Here is a 12,520-nt window from a genome sequence, read left to right as displayed (position 1 = left end):
AGGCCAGCGGGCACCCGGGGCCCCGCGGCCCCGCGCCCGCCGGCTCCCCGCTGCAGCACCAGTTCCACCCCGGCCGCCGGAAACGCGAGAACAAGGCGAGCACCTACGGCCTCAACTACCTGCTGTCGGGCAGCCGCGCGGCCGCGCTGAGCGGAGGGGGCGGCCCCGGGCCCCAGGCGCCGCGGCCCGGCACGCCGTGGAAGAGCCGCGCGTACAGCCCGGGCATCCAGGGGTGAGTGCGGGGACCGGAGGGCGGCCGTGGGAGGCCGGGGTCCACTCTGTGCCCCGCGCCCTGCGCGGACCCGGACTCTGACCGCGCGAGCGAGGGGCCGCCGACCCCGACTCGTGCAGACGCTTTCCTTGCCAGCCTTTCGCGTGCCCCAGGGTGGGGGTATCGGATGGATGCTTCCTCCTTCCTCTCCCCGAGACATGTTAGGTGCCCCCGGTCAAAGCGGGGTGCAGAGACTTTTACGTAAGTTGGAGACGGTTATTCAGTTGCCGGGAACTTGAATCAAGTTGAAGGCAGATACTGGTTAAATACTAACTTTCTTTTCCGTCTGAGAAAATCCTGTTGCGAGCTGGCTCGTTTCTTCCGTGGCGATACAATTTAACCAACAGTGAATTTAGAAGTGACTTTTTTGGATCAGGACTTGTAGCTGATGCTTTACTTTTATGCAGAAAGTAACAAAAAAACTCTTTTGTAGTCTTTCAAAGCGGCCTAATAGCATTTGAGAGAAATAAAAACATTTGTAGCACGTGTTCTTTGGAAGATGCCATCTTTCTTTGAAATATTTCCACAGGATGAGGATGAGAAGTTCTGTCTAAGTTTAGTGCGTTACAGATGGCAAGGGCTGGTTAAAAAAAAAAAAAAAGGCGTAGGGGGTGGGAGTGGGGGTTGAAGCGGGCCCAGGTGAGGCTGCTCAGGTGGGAACGCCACTTACCCAGCCTTTTTGCCTTCCTGTGCTTTTCTGAGCACCTAGAAACGAAGTATTCGTACTTAGGTTTTATGTCAGTATTTCAGGACCTAACTCCTCAACTTTCCTTGCACGTCGCATCCTGATTTAAAAGGCACCCAATCAAGCATTTTCCAGGGTGTTAGGGTTTTCGCAAATTTATATAAATCTTGCAATTGTTAGATACTGAGATACTGAGGTTACTTCTTAAAGTAGGTTTCTTTTTTTAAATAAACTTGTTCATTCAAGTTGAAGAACACTTAAGCTGTTGCTCCCTTAAAGCCTGTGAGATGCATAAGGTGAAAGGTGCTGAAAGGTGCGCGTCCCGTAGGCTGTTTCACCTGGTTGGTGTTAGAAGTGTTACCTTCTTAAAGTCCCGGAAACGAGAGCCTGCCCTTGAGCCCCGGGAAGAGCCGCAGTGGGATGGTCCAAGGACAGGTGTCGCGGAGCGCCGGTTCTTGACGTTGGCATTTTACCTGAGTTTGTGGGTGGGGGTGGGGACGGGACCCACGGATTTCCAGCCTGTCCCGTCCCTGGAGCCAACTCCGTGTCTTAGCACTGGGCAACTAGGAAGACACGTGTGTTTCACTTGTAGAGCATTTTGGGGCCCACATGTTCCCAAGTCCTGTGTCTTCCTTCCGTGAGCTCTTAGTGCTGACGGCATCAAGCCCTTCTGCAAGTTCCTCGGGCCCGGAAGCTCTTTCCTCACCCCGAGGTTTCTAGCGAGCTGCAGTACGTACGTTGGTGCTGCTTCTATTGAAAAACGTGCCTGCTAAGTACCGGGTTCTTTGCTAGGAGCTGGGGCAGCGGTCGGCCTGGGAGACCCGGCTCCAGATCCTGCCTCTGACACCACGCCCTCGGTGAGCGCCACAGTCCGTCCATGTGTGTGGGTCCTCGTCGTCTGTCTCCCCGGTGTCGTCCTCCGTCAGATCCTGCACACCTTCTCCGTAGCCTCCTGCACATCTGTCCCCTCTCCTGGAGATCGCTCCAGCGAGGCGGCCGGGTGACACACACCCTTGCTGGCCTCTGGGTCTCTCCCGGGACTGCCAGCGGGATCGTCAGCTCAGCCAGCAGCGCTGGTCAGGCCCCGTCGCTAAGAACCCCACGACGGCACCTCCGTGTCCTTAGCCTGCGCCCCTCAGCCTGCCTCCAGGGCCCTGCTGCTTGGCTCCCTGTCTGGGGGCCGACTGAGGGTCCTACCCTGCCACCCCTTCCCGGCCTCATGGGACCTGCGCAGAGGCCACACGTGGGGTTGCCGTGTAGGCGCCGAAGCAGGCGGCAGGTCTGTGTTTTAACTTCAGCGGGAGCCGCTGCAGCGACGCCTGTGGTCCGGCGCCTGTTTTCTCCTTTGCTGGCCACCCCTCCTTGCCCACCTCTGTGGGTGGGTGCCCCACTCGGGGTCCCCCCGCTTCCTGCCGCCCGTGCCTGCAGCAGGGGCCTGCGGGACTGGGTGCCCCTGCTTGCTTTGCTCCTCTGATTGCTTCCAGTGGACCCCCGTTCCGGGAGAGACAGAGGGGAGGGGTGGTACAGTGGGGGGCACTGGAGCAGGGCCCGCGGTGAGGTCTCCGCCCAGGCCCGCTGGGCCCATGGGAACCAGTGTCTGGGCATCAAGGAGTAGCGCTGTCTACAGTTTCCTCTGGGTGCCTGCTTGCTCCCAGTAACAAGGGTCACCACGACGTGGCTCCTCTGTAGCTCAGAGAGCCCTCGGCCTGCTGGGTAGAGGGGTCTTGTTGATGAGAAGCTCTCAGGCTTACTGTGGGGTCCCAGGACAGGCATTTCTGGAAAGATGGTGCCTGCGGTCCCCCAGAAAGGCCAAGCAGGAGCCTGGAGCTGTGGGAGCGTGAGTAGCATCAGCCAGAGCCGCTGGGGCCTTTGCGTGGTCGCCCGCGTGGCACCCTGCACTGTCTGTTCCTTTCTGGGGAGGGGACTCTGCCCTTAGGAACTTGACCTGCTGGCCTGATGTTGGGGGGGTTGCCAGGCTGCTTTCCCCCTGGAGTGAGATGAACAGAGTGAACGGAGGAGGGCACGGGGGTCAGTACGGGAACGTTCCAGGTGGGGAAGTGGGGAAGGGGAAACGCTGGTTCTGGAGCGTTCCGTGTTGTGGATGAACCGTCAAACTTCTGTTTTGGGAGCGGAGTGAAATGTGCCCTTTCCCCAGGCTTCTAACTCGGAGATGCAGGCTGGTGTGGACGGGCTCACGGGCCCTGTGCCTTGCAGCCTCTGGCTCCTGCCCCTTTCCCCTGCCTTCTCCTCCTCACCCCCCCACCTGGCAGTGCCTTGCTACTTGGCCCTGCTCAGTCCTGGTCCTGATTGCCTCAGAAACTTCCGTAAAGGGGAAGAAAAGTCCCGGGTGAGAGGGCCAGAGCGTGGACCGCAGAACCTGGCCGCATCCTGACAGGTGCCCTGGGAAGAGCCCGGAAGAGTTTAGGGGAAGGAGGCACGCCTCCGGCCCCTGGCAGGCACCCGCGTCCCCACAGGGCTTCCCGGGGCCTTCAGCCTTCTGCGGGGCACCTTCTCTGGCGGGCGTCGCTCGTGCAGCATCCTCTGCAGGGTCTGCAGCGGTGTGTAAGGTTTTGAGGTCTGTTCACTCAGAGAAAAGAGCTCTTCATCTGGGGTTGGTGAGGGATGGACGCATGTCGCTCAGAGGATGCGGTCAGCTGCCCTGACGTTCCTACGCCACGTGTGCTCCCCTCGCTCCGCTCAGGGCCAGCCTGGGGTGCACCCAGCCTGACTCGGCACTACCCAGCGTAGTGCCCGTGACCTCCTCCTCCCAGCACGCCCCTGTGGGGACCTGGTGCGGGGCACAGGTGGCACCGCTGGGGCCGCCGCAGACCCCAGCGCGCCTTGCCTGGCCGCCCACGCGATGCGCGGGAGAGCTTGGTGAAGGCCCTGCCTCAGAAGGTGCTGGGTGCGCGGGGGCCTCAGCGGATCAGTTGGTTAAGCACTTGATGTTGATTTTGGCTCAGGTCACGAGCTCACGGTTCATAGGTTTGTGATTCTGTGCTGACAGCATGGAGCCTGCTTGGGTCTCTCTCTCTCTCTCTCTCTCTCTCTCTCTCTCTCTCTCTCTCTCNTGGGTGTCTCTCTCTCTCTCTCTCTCTCTCTCTCTCTCTCTCTCTCTCTCTCTCGCTGTCCCCCCGCCCCCCCAATACATAAACTTAAAAAAAGTTTTAGAAAGTCATGAGGGTGCACAGGGGCCTTACTTCCTCCTGCGCGGCCCCTCTGGCCCCGACGGTGCAGGCCGTAGATGGAACAGGAGCGACTGCACTCCGCACACTCCTGCTGCACCAGCCTCGTGGGCGGGGCTCTTACTCGAGGTCTCCCCCGCTCGGTGGTAGCGTCTGGCCCCCGCCTGTCCCGCTGACGCCTGTTACTGCACGGGGACGTCCGGAGCCCTGCAGGGTGCCGCTGTGCTGAGGTTGGGCACACTTCCACCTGCTCCCTGACGAATGCCCGCAGGCAGGTGAGGCCTGCGGACATGGGAGAGGGGTGCCCAGGAGGAGGCGGAGCGCAGGACAGCACCCCGGAGAAGGACGAGGCGGTCCTGTGGGAAGATCGAGCCCTCGAATGTGCCTGCAAAAACTGGCTTTGTTAGCGCTCATGCTTCAGATGTCTGTGTCGGGGAGAGGGGCCCCCATCTTGCTGCTGTGAGCTTATGACAAGAAGGCAGTGTCAGGGCGATGCTGTTCGCCCCTTAGAAATAACGTGGCTGGGGACACCTGGGGGGCTCAGTTGGTTGGGCATCCAACTTTGGCTCAGGTCATGATCTCATGGTTTGTGGGTTCAAGCCCTGCATTGGGCTCTGTGCTGACAGCTCAGAGCCTGGAGCCAATTTCAGAGTCTGTGTCTCCCTCTCTCTCTGACCCTTCCCTGCTCATGCTGTCTCTCCCTCTCTCTCCTAGAAATAAATAAAAAATATTTAAAAAAAATTAAGTATCAGTTTCTCATAATTTTAAGATTTGTATTTCAAGGTGAAGCCTCAGACCTTCATTTGGTCGCTATCTGATAGGAAATGGGGGTTCCTATTGTAAACAGAGTCACAGATCGCGATGGGAGGGGTGAGAGCTGTCCTTGGGAGAGGAGGGCTGTTTGTACCTTGGTTCGGTTGCTGCTGTTTAGGATCTGGGTTTTTCGGATGCAATAGAAGTAGGTTGTGAAAAAAACACAACAAACCAAAAGCACCCTGTAGTGTGAAGGTTGGGAAACCAGATTTCGTCGCTGCAGCCAGAACGTAGGCCGACAGGTGAGGGGTAACTGCCTCGTGCTGACCGGGTCCATACGACCTCGTGTGACGACAGCGCCACCTGGAAAGAGCTGCTGGCTGTGGCTCTGGACAGGCTCCTCCAGAAGGTTCTGGGTTTCTATTTTCATACGGCTGCTGAGGGAGCGTGGCCACTGAGTAAAGGCTGGCAGGTGTTCCTGGTGACGGAGACAGTAGCCCAGGCCGCCTGCTCCCCATGCGAGTTGTCCATCTCAAGTGAGCTGGTCGGGGGCGCGTCTTCCTACGGTATGGGATTTGCACTGCAAGGTAAATGTCTTACTTTAAGATCACTGCACTCGGTGGCTTTTTGTTGCTGTGTAACAAATGGCCACAAACCTAGCGGCTTAAACCAGCACTCATTTACTGTCTCACGGTTCTGCGTGTCAGAGGCTGGGATGGCGGGGCTGGGTTCCCGCTCCCCGGGGTGCAGGCCCCTTTTGCAGACTTACTCCTGTTATGGGCAGAAATCAGTTCCTTGCTGTTGTAGGACTTAGGTCCCCGATTCCCTGCTAGCTGCCAGCCGGGGGCCCTATCTCAGCTCTTTAGAGCCGGCTGCCTTCCTTGACTTGAGGTCCCTCGGTCTTCCAACTGGCGACAGTGCTCTGAATCTCTCTGACCAGGTCTCTGCCTGCAGGAGGAAGCCCTCTGCCTCCCTGGCTCGTGTGCTCCCATCAGGCCCACCCAGTTGGTTGTCTGTCTTCAGGACACGTAATGATAACACAGCGTGACCACAGGAATGATGGTGATGTCGACTCAGCCATGGTTCTGGGGGTGGGGGCCCGGAATCTTCTGGAGGCCAAGTGCCACGCGTGGAGGCGTGCTCCTGTAGGTAGGCTCCCTACCTTAGGTGGCGAGGAGGTTATGGTTTTCTTTGCCAGCTCTTCTTTCCCTTGACTGGACTCCAGCTCATCGTGATGACTTTGGTAGATTGCCGGTCCCTATCCTCGGGCGTGGTTGTCACAACTGAGCTCAGGCAACCAGAGTGACCGGCTGTGAGTGCCTTTTCTGTGCCCCGTCACATGGACTCTTCTTAAAATCTGCCATCTGAGAAAAGTGTTCAGGACAGCCGTGTGAGTGAATGCACGAGAGTGAATGACGGGCTGCACCATTCAGGAGGCCTCGTGTGCGGGCAAGCTTAGGAGAGCTGTCCTTCCGGGGGGGGGGGGAGGTCAGGAAGGCTAGGTCATTCTTGAAGCTGTCTCTGGAACTTAGTTCTAAATACAGAGCAGTCTGTCTTTGCTTCGAGAAGATGTCACACAACTTGTATGGCAGCCTGAGCTCATGGGGGTGACCCTCGCGTCAGGGCCCTGTGCCCGATCCAGGCAGAGCAAGAACATTCCAGCAGGTGCCTCCCTGGCCCCTTCCTGCAGGGTCCTGCCGCCCCCACGCAGCTGACCTCTGTCCTCCCGCAGCCCCGGTCTCAGCCTGCACTCCCAGGGCCAGCAGCCGCCAGCGGCCACCTCCCAGTGAGCGTTGGTGACCGAGGGAGGGGACGAATGGCCAGATCTGCTGGCGTAGATGAACAGATGAGGAGGGGCAGGGCTGTATCGTTCAAGTCCATTGCTGAAGGTAACTTTTGCGGTTTGTCTTAGAACTTTTGAAGATCGGATTGCCAACCCTGAAGTCCTGTTAGTGTAGAATATTAAAGTGAGATTGATCGCAGTTTATCTGCTTGTCATCCCTAAGGGTGTGGTTAAACCAGTTTTATACCTTGCGATGTAGAATGCAAAACAGAAAGCTGTAAAAAAAATTCTGTGTTTGAAAGGCATCACCATTTAGATTTAGCCGATTTCTCCTTATTATTGTAAAATTAATGCCTAACTCTGAGAAGTTAGGAAACTCGGAAAAGCATGAAGACAGTTTGCCCAGCCACCTGGCCAGTGCCCTGTGGTCAGTGCAGGCACGTCCTGAGCTCCCGAGGTCTGCGCTCTGTTTGCCGGTGGTGGCGAGGAGGCAGGGCTGGGTCTTCAGGCTTGGCAGGCCTCTGCAGAGTTTATCCACTGACAGGGTGGCCTCGATGGGGGTGTCTCTGAGGTTCCCTCTGGCAAGGATGGTCTTTCATTGTCGTCAATGTGCCTTCTTATTGAGGGTTGTGCTCCTTTTAACTCCCAGACCAGCTGCTCTGCGGAACCATGGAGGCTCCCCTGTGGCTTAAGACGGGAGTTAGTTTTCTAAGTGACAACGTGTGGATGTAGGTAGGTTCTATCTTTCTGTGTTGGAGGGAGATTTCAGGTGATCCTGATGTTTCCATAACCCTGCGGGTCCCGGGGACGGCTAGGATGCAGGACTCCAAGGGAAACGCACAATCAGAGCATTTCCTTTTTGCTGTGAACCCTTTGGCTGGAGTCTGTCTCCCCCCAGTGAGGCACGCCTGTGGCCCTGAGCTCGGTTAGCCTGCATCCTGCACCCGGTGGCCTCGTTCACAGGTCTGGTTTTGACCTCTGAGCCTCAGTTTCCCCGTCTGTGAAGTGCAGTCTGCCACATGCCCCTCGCAGGATGTAATAAAGGAGGCTGGGAAGCGCCATGTGAACCGTCACATGGAGGACAGAGGCGGCCACTCCTTCCCTCCCTCTTCCCTCGTCTCTGAGGAAATGGAAACCAAAAATTAGGCGGTGCTCGTTGCCAACTGGGCAGAAAAAGCCTTTCGCTTTGGGTTTGAAAATACAACTTTCTGTCTCAGGCCAAAGCCTTTCTCGGAGACGCCTCGGGTTCCAGGCCCGCAGGGACCCGTGCGCTGCTGTGAAGGAGCTCTCCGCGCCCACGTGCACGTTCTGCAGTTTTCGGGGAGCACCTTGGCGGAGCTCCACGGGCACCCCTGCTCTGTGTTAGCTCTGCCTCCACGTGTCACTGCTGGACGTCCTTTAGGGTTTTGTTTTGTGTGCGTGGTGGCTGTCGCGTCGTTTCTCTGAGCCCCTCGCAGCTTCGGCCGGAGGGTCTGTGTGTGGCGGGGAGCACAGAAGTAAGGGGCAGGGGGCTTGGAGCTAGAGCGGCCTGTCCGGCGGAATGTTCTGGGACAATGGCGGAGCTCTGCGTCTGTGGTCCAGGATGGTTACCGTGAGCCACGTGTGGCCGTCGAGCGCCTGCAGTGTGGCTGCTGCAAGTGTGGGACTGGATTTTAATTGCATTTAATTTTAACGAAAACTTAAATAGCCTTGTGTTTGGACGGCACTGAACGAGGGTAACTTTAGATGCTTTATTTGAAACACAGAGTTTGATTCAGTAGCTGCTGCCTGAATAAGCCCGAACTTGAACAACAGCGGAAGCTGTGGTGCTCAGCAGGTCCCTACTGGAAAGCTCTAGAAGTTGTGTTTCTGAATTTCCAGTGCACATCGTTTTCAGAGGGCTGCGTCAGGGCGGCACGCTAAGCCCAGGCTCCATCCCGGGCCGGGTGCGGCCCGAGCTCCAGGCTGGCCCGTGGGCGGTGCTGGTGCCCCGTCTGCTGGGCCAGTGACAGCCTGGCTGGTTCCGTGGGGGGCTCCGTGGGGCTCGGCTCTCTGCGTGAGCCCGTCCCTGGGTTCTGAGAGCCGGCCCAGGAAACAGGCAACATCACCTCTGCTGTGCAAACAGAAAACTAACGTCTAGCCAGGCGAAGGATCCTTGCAGTGTAGACGTCGTCTGGGAGCTCCGAGCAACGCTGAGTGAGGGAGTCTGCAGCGTTCCCTGCACACCAGCTCCAGTGTGTTTGCTTTCCTGAAGAGCAAGGCGGGGTCCTACCCTGAGGGCTGTGACAGAGGACACACGACAGAGATGCTTTGGGGGAGACTTGGGGACAGGAAGCCAGCCCCGCTGCCCTGGTAGCTGTGGTTCCTGCCTCCTGCAGACTTTCCAGAGCCGGCCAGGAGGGAGCAGGGGTCCCCATCTGGAGCTCCCTTAGGAGTTGCTGTCCAGGAAAAGCGGAGCCCGGGAGGAGTCCCTGTTGTATCCGAAAGCAGCTGAAAGCCCAGAGTAGCACCAGCGAGCCTTTGTTGACCGCCGCCTCCGAATTCTTTCTGACAAGAGCGCATTTTAGAGATGAAGATTTTAGGTGAGGCATCTTGCCCCGGTGCACCGAGAAAACCCGAAGAGCTGCAGCCCAGGGCCGGCCTGCCTGACCGGAGAGCCCCTGCCTCCCAATGCCTCCCCCCCACCCCCCCAGGGCTGGGAGCCAGAGGCAAGGACGTGGTGAATTGGCAGAGGAGGGAGCCATAGTGCGATGCAGTAGAGTATCTTGGTCCTAGACATCTCTAAATTTAAGCAGAGATTTTTAAATATGGAAGGACAACTCTGACGTGATGGCCAAGATCCGAAGAGAATACCTTACGTGTGTGTGAAATGCAGAGATGCTAGTCTTGTAAGTGAGCTGCTGGGAAGAAGCTGACGACGAATATGGCCAGAGTTCGTGTCTCCATCAGAGACCGACCCACAAGAGACCGATGTACAAGCATGATAGAAACGAGAACATACAACAGGGACCAAATTCCAAACAGTGGGAACCTGTGAGACTTGTCACAGGTTAAGGTTTGGAATGAACGGAAGCTTGCAAAATTGGTAAGAGTTGAAAACGGCTTTTTAGGATTGTGTTTGGGTTAAGACTGGCAGAAGTGAGAAGCGTGTGGTTGGGGAGGAGGGCTCGCTGATCTTGGAGCCTGCCTTCGCAGGCGGGCGCTCCCGTCTAGCCAGTGGCCTTCCGCACTCGTCACTGGAATAATCCTCAGTGGCCCCGCTGACTCTCCGCCCTTGGTGCAGCGGCTCCTGTGGCCTCGGCCGGCAGAGGAGGAGGGGGTGGCCCCAGGGGGGCAGCTGGGGTGGGTCCCAGGCGGTCTGAGTCCACAGCGCATCTTGTCAACCGCCGGACAGCGGAGCAAAGAGACGTAGCAGGAAGAGGAGGATTGTTACGTTGAGTCCGGCCTCTCGGCTTGCAGGCCGCTCCGTGAGCTGCTGCCCAGTGTCTGAGCAGTGCACGGGCCCCAAAGATGGCATCTTTGCCCCCGGCGCCCCAGAAGTTTCTGACAAACCAAGTGTGAGGCCCTCGTCCTGTCACCCTGTGTTTCGACAGTGACGCCCAGAAGTGGCCAGTGAGGCCCTTGCCATGTATGATGCCGTGTTGCCTACAGTTCTGTGCGCTAATTGCTTTCTTAAAAAAATTTTTTTAACATTTATTTTTGAGAGCCAGAGTGGGGGAGGTGTAGAGAGAGAGAGGGAGGGGCGGCTGGCTGGCTCAGTCAGTTAAGCGTCCGACTTCAGCTCAGGTCATGACCTCATGGTTCGTGGGTTCGAGCCCCGCGTCGGACTCTGTGCTGACAGCTCAGAGCCTGGAGCCTGCTTGAGATTCTGTGTCTCCCTTTCTCTCTGACCCTCCCCTGCTCACACTGTCTGTCTGTCTGTCTCTCTCTCTCTGTCAGAAGTAAATAAAACATTAGAAAAGAGCGAGCGAGAGAGAGAGAGATAGAGACACAGAATCCGAAGCAGGCTTCAGGCTCCGAGGTGTCAGCACGGAGCCCGACGCAGGGCTTGAACTCACGAAACTGTGAGGTTGTGACCCGAGCTGAAGTTGGATGCTTAACCGACTGAACCACCCAGGTGCCCCGGTGCCTTAATTGCTTTAGAGAGTGTTTCCAAGAGTGCTATCTGCTGATTTTTAAATAATTGTATTATTTTTATTAAATGGATTTGTGTGTGTTTATGTTTTCTTAAAAAAAAAAAAGAAAGAAAGCTTTAAGATCATTAATCCCACCACCTGGGGAAAACCAAAGTGCAGTTAGGTGACTGCCATCAGGGACCTCTCTCTTTAAGTCCACACAAGGATAGACATGTGGATTGATCAACAGAAGTACTTCCATTACCATTCATGTTCTCTTTAAATACAGTTTACTGAATTATTAATTTTGCTTGAAAGTGAAAGTAACGTTGAGCCTCAGAAATACTAGTTCATGAGAGGTATTGTCAAGACCGAGACCATAAAAAAATGATGAAAGCCTTAAGTGGCTAAGTGCAAAAACATCAGAGTAAAACTTTTAATGAAATCAAAGCAATTTGCTTCCTGCTCTGTAAGGTAGAGGTGTTAAGCACCTGCTGTGGACTGAGTTGTGGCTCCCGTAGATTCATACACTGTTGAGGCCCCAAACCCCAGTGTGATGGTATTTGGGGAAGGGGCCTTTGGTGGGTGATTAGGGTTAGATGAGGTCGTGAGGGTGGGCGTCTCACCCTGGGATTAGTGCCTGTAAGGAGAAGACGCCAGGGAGCTCACCGGCCCTCGGTGAGAAGGCAGCCGTGCGTGCGCCAGGAAGAGGGCTCTGCCTGGAACCTGACGGTGCGGGCGCCCTGATCTTGGCCTTGTAGCCTCCAGAACTGGGAGAAATACATTTCTGTTGTTCAGATTGCCCAGCCTGTGGTGTCCTGTTACAGCAGCCTGTGCAGACTACAAGAGCCCTTTTATAGATCTTTACCTCCTGATTTGCATTACGTTACTTGTCATCATGAGTTAAGCATTTGTATTTTGTTCTGTAATTATAATCGCTACCATTTATTGAGCCTTTACTGAGTGCCAGGTCCTGTTCCAAATACTTCGTCTGGATTCATTAAATCTTTATGGCGGGGACGTGTGGGGGGCACCGTCTGCATGCTCGCGTCTCCCGTAGACCAGCTGCGGCCCCGCGAGGTCTCCCGGCCGACACGCAGCAGGGCCTCTGACCCCAGGCTGGCTGGGTTCCCGGTGACTCTGCAGTCCTGCCTGGATGCCGGAAACCACAGTTAACAGCCGATCAGTCTCGGTGTTGTACTCATGTAGACTTGGTGCTCCCCACCCGGACTCTTCACTGGGGCTCCTGAAGATTTGGGTGTTCTTGGCGGGGCCCCTGTTTCCCGTGGGCTTCGCCGGCAGAGCTCACAGGAGCAGTGCTGTCCTGCCTTCCAGTGCGGTCATTGGCCGCACAGGAGCAGACCCTGAGCCTCTGGCCGTGACCCCGGCCTCGCTGTGCTTTGACGAGGGCGACCCGGGTCCTCGCACCGGGCTCCGCTGAGCCCCGGGCCGGCAGCCCTGGTGCGCACCCAGCCGCTCTGCACGCGGAAGCCCCTGGGGTCTCTCGGGTCTCTCTGGCGCGTGCGTGCGCTCAGGTTTCTAAAGGGGAGCTAGCTGGGGCCACGTTCCCAGGGGCCCCCCGTGGGCCCCGCGGCAGCGTCCCCGCCTCTGAACCTGGCTGTGCGCCCAGCGGGAGGTGCCGTCCAAAATCTGGGGCGGGCCTGCTGCCCGCTCGCGTCGCCAGTTTGTCAGTCCCTGTCCCAAGCCTTCCTGTGTCAGGGCGGCCTTCTGTGCAGCAGCTGTCCCAGC

At 57.1% G+C, this 12,520-nt stretch overlaps 1 protein-coding gene across 1 annotated transcript in view; it reads left to right on the top strand.

Moving 5' to 3' along the window:
• Nucleotides 1–8: 8 nt before the first annotated feature.
• The window catches only part of TENT4A (terminal nucleotidyltransferase 4A), a 39,550-nt gene continuing 27,038 nt past the window's right edge, over nucleotides 9–12,520 (top strand). The window contains exon 1 of the mRNA XM_077749446.1: nucleotides 9–232. The gene's annotated coding sequence lies outside the window, so the exon portion shown is untranslated. The remainder of the gene's footprint in view (nucleotides 233–12,520) is intronic.

This window comes from Crocuta crocuta, unplaced genomic scaffold, assembly GCF_008692635.1.
Source record: "Crocuta crocuta isolate KB4526 unplaced genomic scaffold, BGI_CrCroc_1.0 scaffold89, whole genome shotgun sequence".
Classification (NCBI taxonomy): domain Eukaryota; kingdom Metazoa; phylum Chordata; class Mammalia; order Carnivora; family Hyaenidae; genus Crocuta; species Crocuta crocuta.
The sequence above is the reverse complement of the archived record's forward strand: the minus strand, read 5'-3'. Positions and strand labels throughout refer to the sequence as shown.